The following is an 8,861-nucleotide window of genomic DNA, read 5'->3' as shown; positions in this document are numbered from 1 at the left end:
GAACCTGCAGTAGTTATAAATTATCGCTCAGAGCACTTATTTCCCTGAGTACGTGCATCCAATCTCGTTCAATCCGAGACCCCCACCCCCACCCCCCCGCCCCCGGTCAAAAGTTGAAGGATTCGGAGTAGAAATGTGAAATTTGGTGTGACACCATGAGCCATTTCTTCACGTCGTCTGCAGCCCCCTGTCGTATAATTATAGATGCAGCAGAGTGCATTTGGCTCGGCAATCCGTTTGGGCTGCGCGAACGCTCTAAATAAATCCCCGCAGGGAAAATGTGAAGAGCTAATGGCCCCGGTAAGTAAATGTCCTTTCAATTTACCAGTATTAATCCTTCCCAAAGACAGGCATGACTTTACATTAAAACACCTTCACCCTATAGGAACCGCTCCTGCAGTTTACGAGCTCGTTTAAGAGCTCTGCAGGTCTAACAAGCCAACAGTCTTTTATTTTTAAAGCTCCCTCCAACAGCCGCTGTTTAATCTTTGTGTTGGGAAGATGATTGTCTACTTGCCTGTGGGTGTTAAAATAAAACGATATCATTAAAAGGGCAATTTTCCCATCGTTATTGTGGCTGTTTGTCTAATCTGGGTTGTTTGGTTTAAAGAAAAGCAAGAATGTATTTCTGAGAAGTGCTCATTGTTTTCACGGCACACTGCACACACGGCGGAAAAAACGTCACCATGGCGCTGATTCCAGAGGGAGGAAGTTAGATGGTTTTAATTATAAGAAGATGCAACACAAAGCTGGATTCATGGGCTGTTCTGGATGGTTGTGCATTATCAGAAAACTCCCTCTTCGTTGTTGCTCATTCACAAAACAGTGAATGAGGGATGGTGGTTCCTACATTTTCTATTAAACTGGATACAGAACAATCATCCCTAAAGATTTTATGAATATGAACTACTGCAGAGAGGAGGTGGAGCTTGTGACCTATACTGCAGCCTCCAGTCAGCAGGGGGAGCTCTACTAGCTTTGGTTTCTCTTTGGAGAAGCTATTCTGCTGTCCGTCTTTATACAGTCTATGGTTTAAATTAAATATCGTGGAAAGCATTTGGCACAAGTAAAAGAAAGTTTTCCAATTGTGATTCACAACGTTTTTTTTCAACTGTGTGTGGAAGTCGTGTGCGTCTCAATGCAACACCGTTATGTGGTTATTAATCCCATGTTATAAATAAATATAAATATACCAGTTATAATATAAATCACATTCATAAATCAGTTCACATCGACAGTAGAAGACGATTAACTAAGTTCTTTTCGCAAATAGTTTTTGCAGTCTAGGGAGGATTTTATAGAACTCACCTGTTTTTAAGGATAAAGAATTTATTTAAGAATTATGTCAAAGTTAAAGTGATGCATAATTAAAAGTGCTTTGAGTGAACGGTGTCTGACTCAGCGTCATCGCCCACTTCAACTCCAACTCTTTGAATAATAGAGAATGAATTAGGTGGGAGTTCATCTACATTTATGCTTCAGCTCCAGATCTGCACCATTGCCACCGCATCTTCTACTCAAACACCATCTTTTCTGCATTTTAGTAAAAGTAACTGTTGTTCAGTATTTATTGGCTCCAACCCCAAGAGGAACCATTTTTTTTAAGTACAAAGAGAAACTCAACTCAGTTTGGATTCATCCAACTTTATACTTTTTGTAGTCACTGGTTCAAACGTCACATTTTGAGAAGTAGTTCTCACAGGAATGACTTCATCGTGAGTCATGAGACAAGGCTTGATGCCTGGACATATTCCCTTTACTTTTTGACATAAATGTCACATGGCTTCCTGCACCGCTGCTGAATTTACATGTGACATAAAATTGTGTCCTGCAGATTTGCTCAGGCTGCACCAGCATGAAATGAGGAATTATGACTTATTTTGCATGGTTGTCTCACCATTTAATAAGATGCAGGATGTAGTTGTGTTTATTGAATATGTAGGGCGTCATATCCAAGCAGACTCTGTCTCGGACTGGAAGTGAGCAGGAGTTTGTTCTGAAGGTGGGGAATTACCTGCCCTCAGGGCGTTTCTACAGAGAAGCTCCTATATGAAAACCACAGGAAGGCTCCGTCTGTCTCTTTCCTCGGCTCTTAATAGAATATTTTTATATACAAGTGAAACAACTTATCATCTTTTGGGCAGATTTTTGAACAATATATTTCTAGGTCAGTTTGTCCCTTTAAGACAATCAGGGTAAAGTCCAGTTGTTCAGCACTAAATGGTGATATATCACCATTCTGCCAGCAGTGCAAACCAAAATACAATACAACTTGTACCCTGGTGTTCAGCAACGTGCACCATGTAAAGTCAATATAAATGATAATAATAAGGTTGAGCAATTGCAATATATGAGCCAACTGCATTGGCACATGCAATAATAAAAGGTCTGAGCCACAGACAGAACTGGCTAAAAGGCAAAACCAAAACATTAACTTATAATTCATCCGCATTATTTTAGAGGGGCCAACTCCTAATAGAAATGAGCAGTTAATAAAAGTATCTTATTTAAATCCAGTGGACCACAGATTTCAGAGCCTTAAAGGCGCTGTGGTCCCAGGATCGTTGCCCATGTTGCTTATTTCACTTGCAACCCAGCAGCTACACTTGTTAGCATCATTAATTTATTATTGGTTTTAGTCATTTTAATGGTATGTTAATAATAACATAGCCTCTTGGAGGCTGAGCTGTAATGAGCTTCAGCTGGTCAGTGGAGCTCCAGGCTCATGGTGAGGACAAAAATAATGAAGAAACTTATGGAAGTTCTGCAGCTGCGGCACAATCCAGCTTTCCCTTTCACTTTGCACGTGCTTGTCGTCGAATTATTCTGACTATACAGTCTCTGTTTGCATCTGTTTTCTTCTGTTGTCCTGGAGTAAAACAGGGATATCCAGTCACAGGAGCTCAAAGGTTAAGAGCTAGACACCAATGGAGAGTAAGCTACCAATGTTTGGTTAAAACAAATAATGGACTCTGCTCCGTCTCAGCTTTTTGCATTTGCACATCACAAAGACCATCACCAGACAAACCAACATTTGTTCTCACAGAAAACATTCGGTCATAAGTTGTGTTAGATATTCAATGTCAACATCATACAATGCTTTTACTATTATTGTCAGGTTTGGTGAAAACAGCGTAAGAACCCAGTCACAGGATAATGCATTTAATCCAAAAACTACAAACTAGGAACAGGCAAGAAAATAAACTAATGGAGGACAACAACCTGACACAGGACATGAGGCAGAGGGAGAGACAAGCAATTTATAAGCAACAAAGCTGACGAGACACATGTGAAACCAATGAGGGCGGAGCAGATGATCACACAGGTAGGAAAAACCCAAAGGAGGCAAGCCAGTAGAAAGGCACAGGAAGAATAATGCATCCAACTGAAAGTCAACACATGAAAGGTCAAAAACAAAGCCCTGAATTTAAAAAAGAGGTCAAAACTCCATCAGCACTTGTAGTAAATGGAACAACTTTATTAGAGTGATGTGTTTCGGCTCACGGCCTTCAGGGATGACCCTGGGGATGGTGTCGGCATAATAAAGTTGATCCATGCGCTACAAGTGCTGCAGGAGTCGTGACCTTTCGATGATTTCTTTCCCTCCTCCAGGCACCTTGGTGGCAGGTGAAGAAAAAAAAACTCCACAAACTGATAAGCAGAAAAAAGAAGATCAAAAAGCCTATAGCCAAGGCCAAACACTCCATGGATCACAGACACAGAGTAAATAGCAGTTTGTATCAAACTTTCTAAATGTCAACTTTCCCAGATGTGACACAAGAGTAATGAAGCCTCCTGAGTGAATGTGGGGGTTTAACGTTATTCAGCACCGTTATATAAATTAGCTGATGGTCTGTGACGGCCCCATAAGTAAAAGTCAGATATCCTACATACGGCCATAAAAGACACGCCACCTCCTGCACTGATCGTAGCACTAGACGTGAAGTATAAAGATTCACAACCCTCTATTAGACAAAACTCATATGATACTGGATCAGGAAATCAGATCAGGAAACCTGCACGAGACAAAAAAATTCTCCAACTATTGCAATGGTTCGCGGGGAGATGATAAATGACCTGGTTTGTTGTTTAAGTTGGCAAACCTGTAATAAAAACCCAACGAGGCTTTATTCTAGAGAAACATGAGTCAGCCCACGGAGCCACCCAGACGCCAGCCTTTACTGTTCAAAGAGTTGAGAGGTCAATTCTTTACGTCTGGATCTAATCGTAAACATGAGAGCAAATGCAAGTCGTTCCATTGTTCTCAGCCAAAGTGATTCCCCGCGGTGGACTAATGCTGTAAATTGTGGTCGAAGGGGGAGACACCGACGGGCCATTTCCCTGAAATCTTTCCCTAATGTGGCACGAAGACGAGGCCTGAGTCTCCACCTTTGAACTCGTAAGAGCAGCAAAAAGGGAGAATGGAGAAAAAAGGAGATGAAGTGTGATGAGGACACGGGGAGAGAAATGAGAACATTAAAGACAGAAAGAAGAAGGAAAATTAGAATGATTGAGGGAAGTGACAGAGAGCGGTGCAGGAGGAGGCAGAGAGGGGAGGCAGCCGATCAAATTTTATGGTTGAGTTATTCCTTTCACAGCTCCTTGAAATAGCCAAACAATTTACAATCACCCAAAGCATTAACCTTTCACGAGCCACGGAGGCTCATTGTCCATGATGCTGCGGAGAGACACTTTGCATGCCTGATGAAACGGCGCGGGAAAATGACTCATCCGGGCGGCAAAACAAAGACGAGGAGGCGACAGAGGTGGATCATCAGAGAGGAGGCGAGAAGGAGCAGAAGAGTCATGTGCTGGAGAATCTTTTGTTGGGAGGGTCGGTGGTGAAGAGGAGAGGAAGAGGAGTTACAGAGAGAAGAGGGGCAGCATTAAGAGCACAAGAAGTAGGCTTGATTCCCATCTCGTGGCAGGGAGCCAATGTCCATGCTATTTACTGCATGACAGCCTCCCGCATCTCCATCAATCCCCTACATGAGCTGGGGAATCGGGGAGGAATGGGGGGGGCTGGAGGGCTAGAGAAAGAAAAAGGAAAAGAGGGCAGGAAAGGAGAGCTGAAAGGACGGAAAATGAACAAAGAAGCAGGAAAAATACTTTGAACTAAGAAGGACACATTCACTGGATATAGAGAGGAGACCTGGCCTCCAGCTTACAGAAGAAAAATTCTTCTTCTGTAGAAATAAATATACTCCAACAATCCTAAAAGTGAGGGTTTTATTTTGTATGATTAGATTTTTGCTTCTAAATGCTGCTCAAAGGACTTTCAGAGACCAGGAGTATAAGCGCTCACATTTTAAGCTAGCATTCCTCGCACGGCCTAAAAGATTCAAGGCTACACAAGCTTGGAATTTAACAACGATGAGATGATTTCTTATTATTCCTGCACATTTCAGTGTATATAAAAGAAAAACCAGGCTGGGTCACATCATCCACCACATGTGGTAAAACGAGCTCTCAGTGCCAAGGTTTGCAAAAGGAATTAAATAATGTTAAATACGGATTTATCTATAAATAAATAAATAAATAAATATGTCAATATATTCTATTGCACATGTCACTATTTCATTGCCTTTTGGGTGTTCGGTGCAAAGTTCAGTGTGGTCACGGCTAAAATCTGTAAAAGTAAAAACTATTCATCACCCGTCTGATGGTGAGCACTTTGATGAACAAATACAAGCTTTTGTGATTGTGTTAAATGAATTAAAGCATCACTACATATTTTATTGCATTTATTCAAACGTAAAAGTTAAATGTCATGACCTCACTGGGCTCAGTTTCAATTTCAGAGTCCTGGATTTGAATCTGTGATGTTGCTGAGTGGACCTCAAAGACCTTGGAGACCTCTCCTGCTCTGTATTACAGTTTAGAAAGAAAAAAATGTCTCTCTGGTGTCCACATTTCCCAGATTAAACCTCCTTAATGCACTTGTAGAGTCAACGAGGAGGAGGAAATGAAAGTTTCTGAAGTCTAATCAGTTAGAACTTATTAGACTCGAGTCACACGCTAATTATCAGACCAGATACAATTACAGTCTTGGAGACAAATTGAGATAAGGACGAGAGCGGAATGGATTGATAACCGAGGGAGAAAAGGAGACAGAGACCAAGAGGGAGAGCGAGAAAGAGCCTGAGATAAAGAGACAGAGATGCTGCATACAAATGACCCCTTTTAGCTAATTAGCAGCGCCGCTAAGAGCCCTGTGAGAATTGGCCCCTATAGCCCACGCTGCTGCTGCTGCTGCTGAAGCTGAAGCTGCTGCTGCTGCTGCTGCTGCGGCACAGTGGCCTGATAGGTGGGGAGATCAAGCCCGTGGCCACAGGGGCTCATAAGCAATGTGTGTCATCGCCGAATACCATCAGTCATAGAACAAAGGAGGCACGCGGGTCAAAGGCAGCGAAACAGACAGCGCTGCACACTGCTGCTCCTCTGCTCTTTTTCCCTGTCCTTCATTTCCTTCCCCATTAACCCCTTCCTCCTCATCCCCTCTTCTTCCTCTCGTCTCCGCCTCCTCCTATCTCTTTCCATCTTTCTTGTAGTCATCCTGCTCCTTTGTGTTCGAGTCAATTAGCCGGCCCTTTAGTTTTGATTTATAGGCCGAGGACCTCCTATGGCCTAATGGATGCCTGTGAATTAATATGCAATGCTTACATATATATATGTGTGCGTGTGTGATAAATTAAAGACCAGGAGACACAATAGAGGTCACAGAAGTACCACTTCCTACACCAGCGGTGGTTAAACCGGCGCCGGCCCGACTCCATATTTTCATCCTTCGCTTGGAGGACGTGATCAATTTGTAATGTCGACGTAATGGATTATGAACAATAATAGAGTGACTGTTGTGCTCGTTAAGATGAAGATTCTCAATATCACTTGCCATGTGGAAATAATTAGGCGGCTCATAAAGACCAGAGCCGGTGATTGTTATTGTGTGAACAAAAGGCGTTATCGAATGTCAGAAACGACGCGTTCGGAGGTGATTCGTCAGCCCGTATTTTTCTTCCCTTTGTTGATCGAGGACACCAGCGCACTGATTAGAGACGCATCCTGCCTCGGGGTGCTGGGGTGTGGGGAGGCAGACAGGAGGGGTCAGGGTAGGTGCACGTATACATCACCATCATCACCCTCATCATCATCATCATCATCTGATTTTTGTAACATACACTTCATGACCAGAGGCTATTTACGCCAAACCAAAGTCAAGAGGCCTCGTTTTGGTGGTTTATAGTTCATGGGGTCATGAACTCTGCAGCCTGAATCAGAAAATGTCTGACAGGGGGGAGGCTGACACACACACACACAAACACACACACAAACACACACAGGCTGTGTATCACTGCTGTCAGATGAAAACCTTCCAGCTCCACAATGTCAGCTTCTCAGAAACAGAGAGAAACAGCCACGTTTTCGACTTTCTGCACAAAGCACATGTGAGAGATGTGAGGCTTTTCACTTCGCTCAGGGGCATTTCCACCATTCATAAGTAATTTAAACACCAGCAGATCTTTAGCTTGCACTCTTTCTTCTTCTTACTTGCTCTCAGTGTCTGCAGCTTTGAGCTAACAGACATTTTTGTCGCTTTAATCAACACAAAAATCAGGTTTTTGTACATGAGAATAATTCTCTTTCAAACTTCCTGTCTGGGCAATCGTCAGGTTTAGACCTTTGCTTTGAAAATCCCTACAGAGCTTAAGTCATTGAAGTCAACAAAAACATATGCACAGCCGCTATTGAAAGGAAAAGGAAAAAGCACCATAAGTGACCACTGAACTTAACTAGCTAAATAAGAAATAAACAAGAGTTAACAATGTTGATATATAAGGAGCCAAGAGTGGTTATGTTACATATTACATAATTACTCGTGTCTTTATTTCCATTTATGACCAGATTTTTCTCACACAGCTTACTGTACATATGAAAGTATTCAGGGTTCGATTTTACTCTCAGCTTTGCACAGGAAGTAAAATATGCTTAGCTAACGATTGCTAAAGTAAAACTATTTCTAGTTAAGTTTTGTCCACTTGTTGCCAGATTAACCAAGCCTGGGACAGGATGATAGCTGTTAACGGTATAAAACTCTGGTTATTATTTCAATTGTCTGATTTAAATAAGACAGCAGCATCGCAACGAAAAACACATGACAACAATTGTGAGAGAAAATCACCCGACGTTAGTGTTCTAGGGTTAATGTGTCCGCCTTCAATAAGAGTTTGTTCCAAAATCTGCATCGTCTCCGAACGTCGTGGCACAAACAAAACCAACAGCTGTTTCTCTGTTCCTTAGAGGCAGCATCTGTATGGAATATTAAATGTGTCCCACACGATGTTGCTGTATCTTACAGAGCATTAAAGAGCTTGACACGGACATGTATGACCACAGGTACCTAAAGCCGGCCACTTGTGACTGGATTGCCCAGGACAGATGTTAATGTGAGGTGGTTCTGAAGGATGAGGCTGAAGTGTCAGACTGAATGTAATTAATGCATCACTTCCAAAGCATGCCGATGAAAACCCACTGACGTTTATACAAATTCATTTGGCATTTTCATGAGACGGGGATTGCATGACCAGCATCACCAGACACGACGTACGGACAGAAGCAGAAGGTTAAAGTAGCCATAATGTAATTACACTGTTGCTTTACTGGGGAGACGGTGTCATATAGGACAGTGGCATATTCTGTAAGGTCAGCACACTCATGGGGTATATGAGGCCATGACAGAACACCTTCCACCTGGAGACCTTTGGCCATCCTTCATCCCTCAGTTTCAGACAGAAAATTGGTTCTGAAAAATCTTCTGCAGATGTACCCTCTCAACTCAAAGGAGTACACACAGTAGTTTATAT

This window comes from Mugil cephalus, chromosome 6 (assembly GCF_022458985.1).
Source record: "Mugil cephalus isolate CIBA_MC_2020 chromosome 6, CIBA_Mcephalus_1.1, whole genome shotgun sequence".
In the NCBI taxonomy this organism is placed as follows: domain Eukaryota; kingdom Metazoa; phylum Chordata; class Actinopteri; order Mugiliformes; family Mugilidae; genus Mugil; species Mugil cephalus.
The sequence above is the reverse complement of the archived record's forward strand: the minus strand, read 5'-3'. Positions refer to the sequence as shown.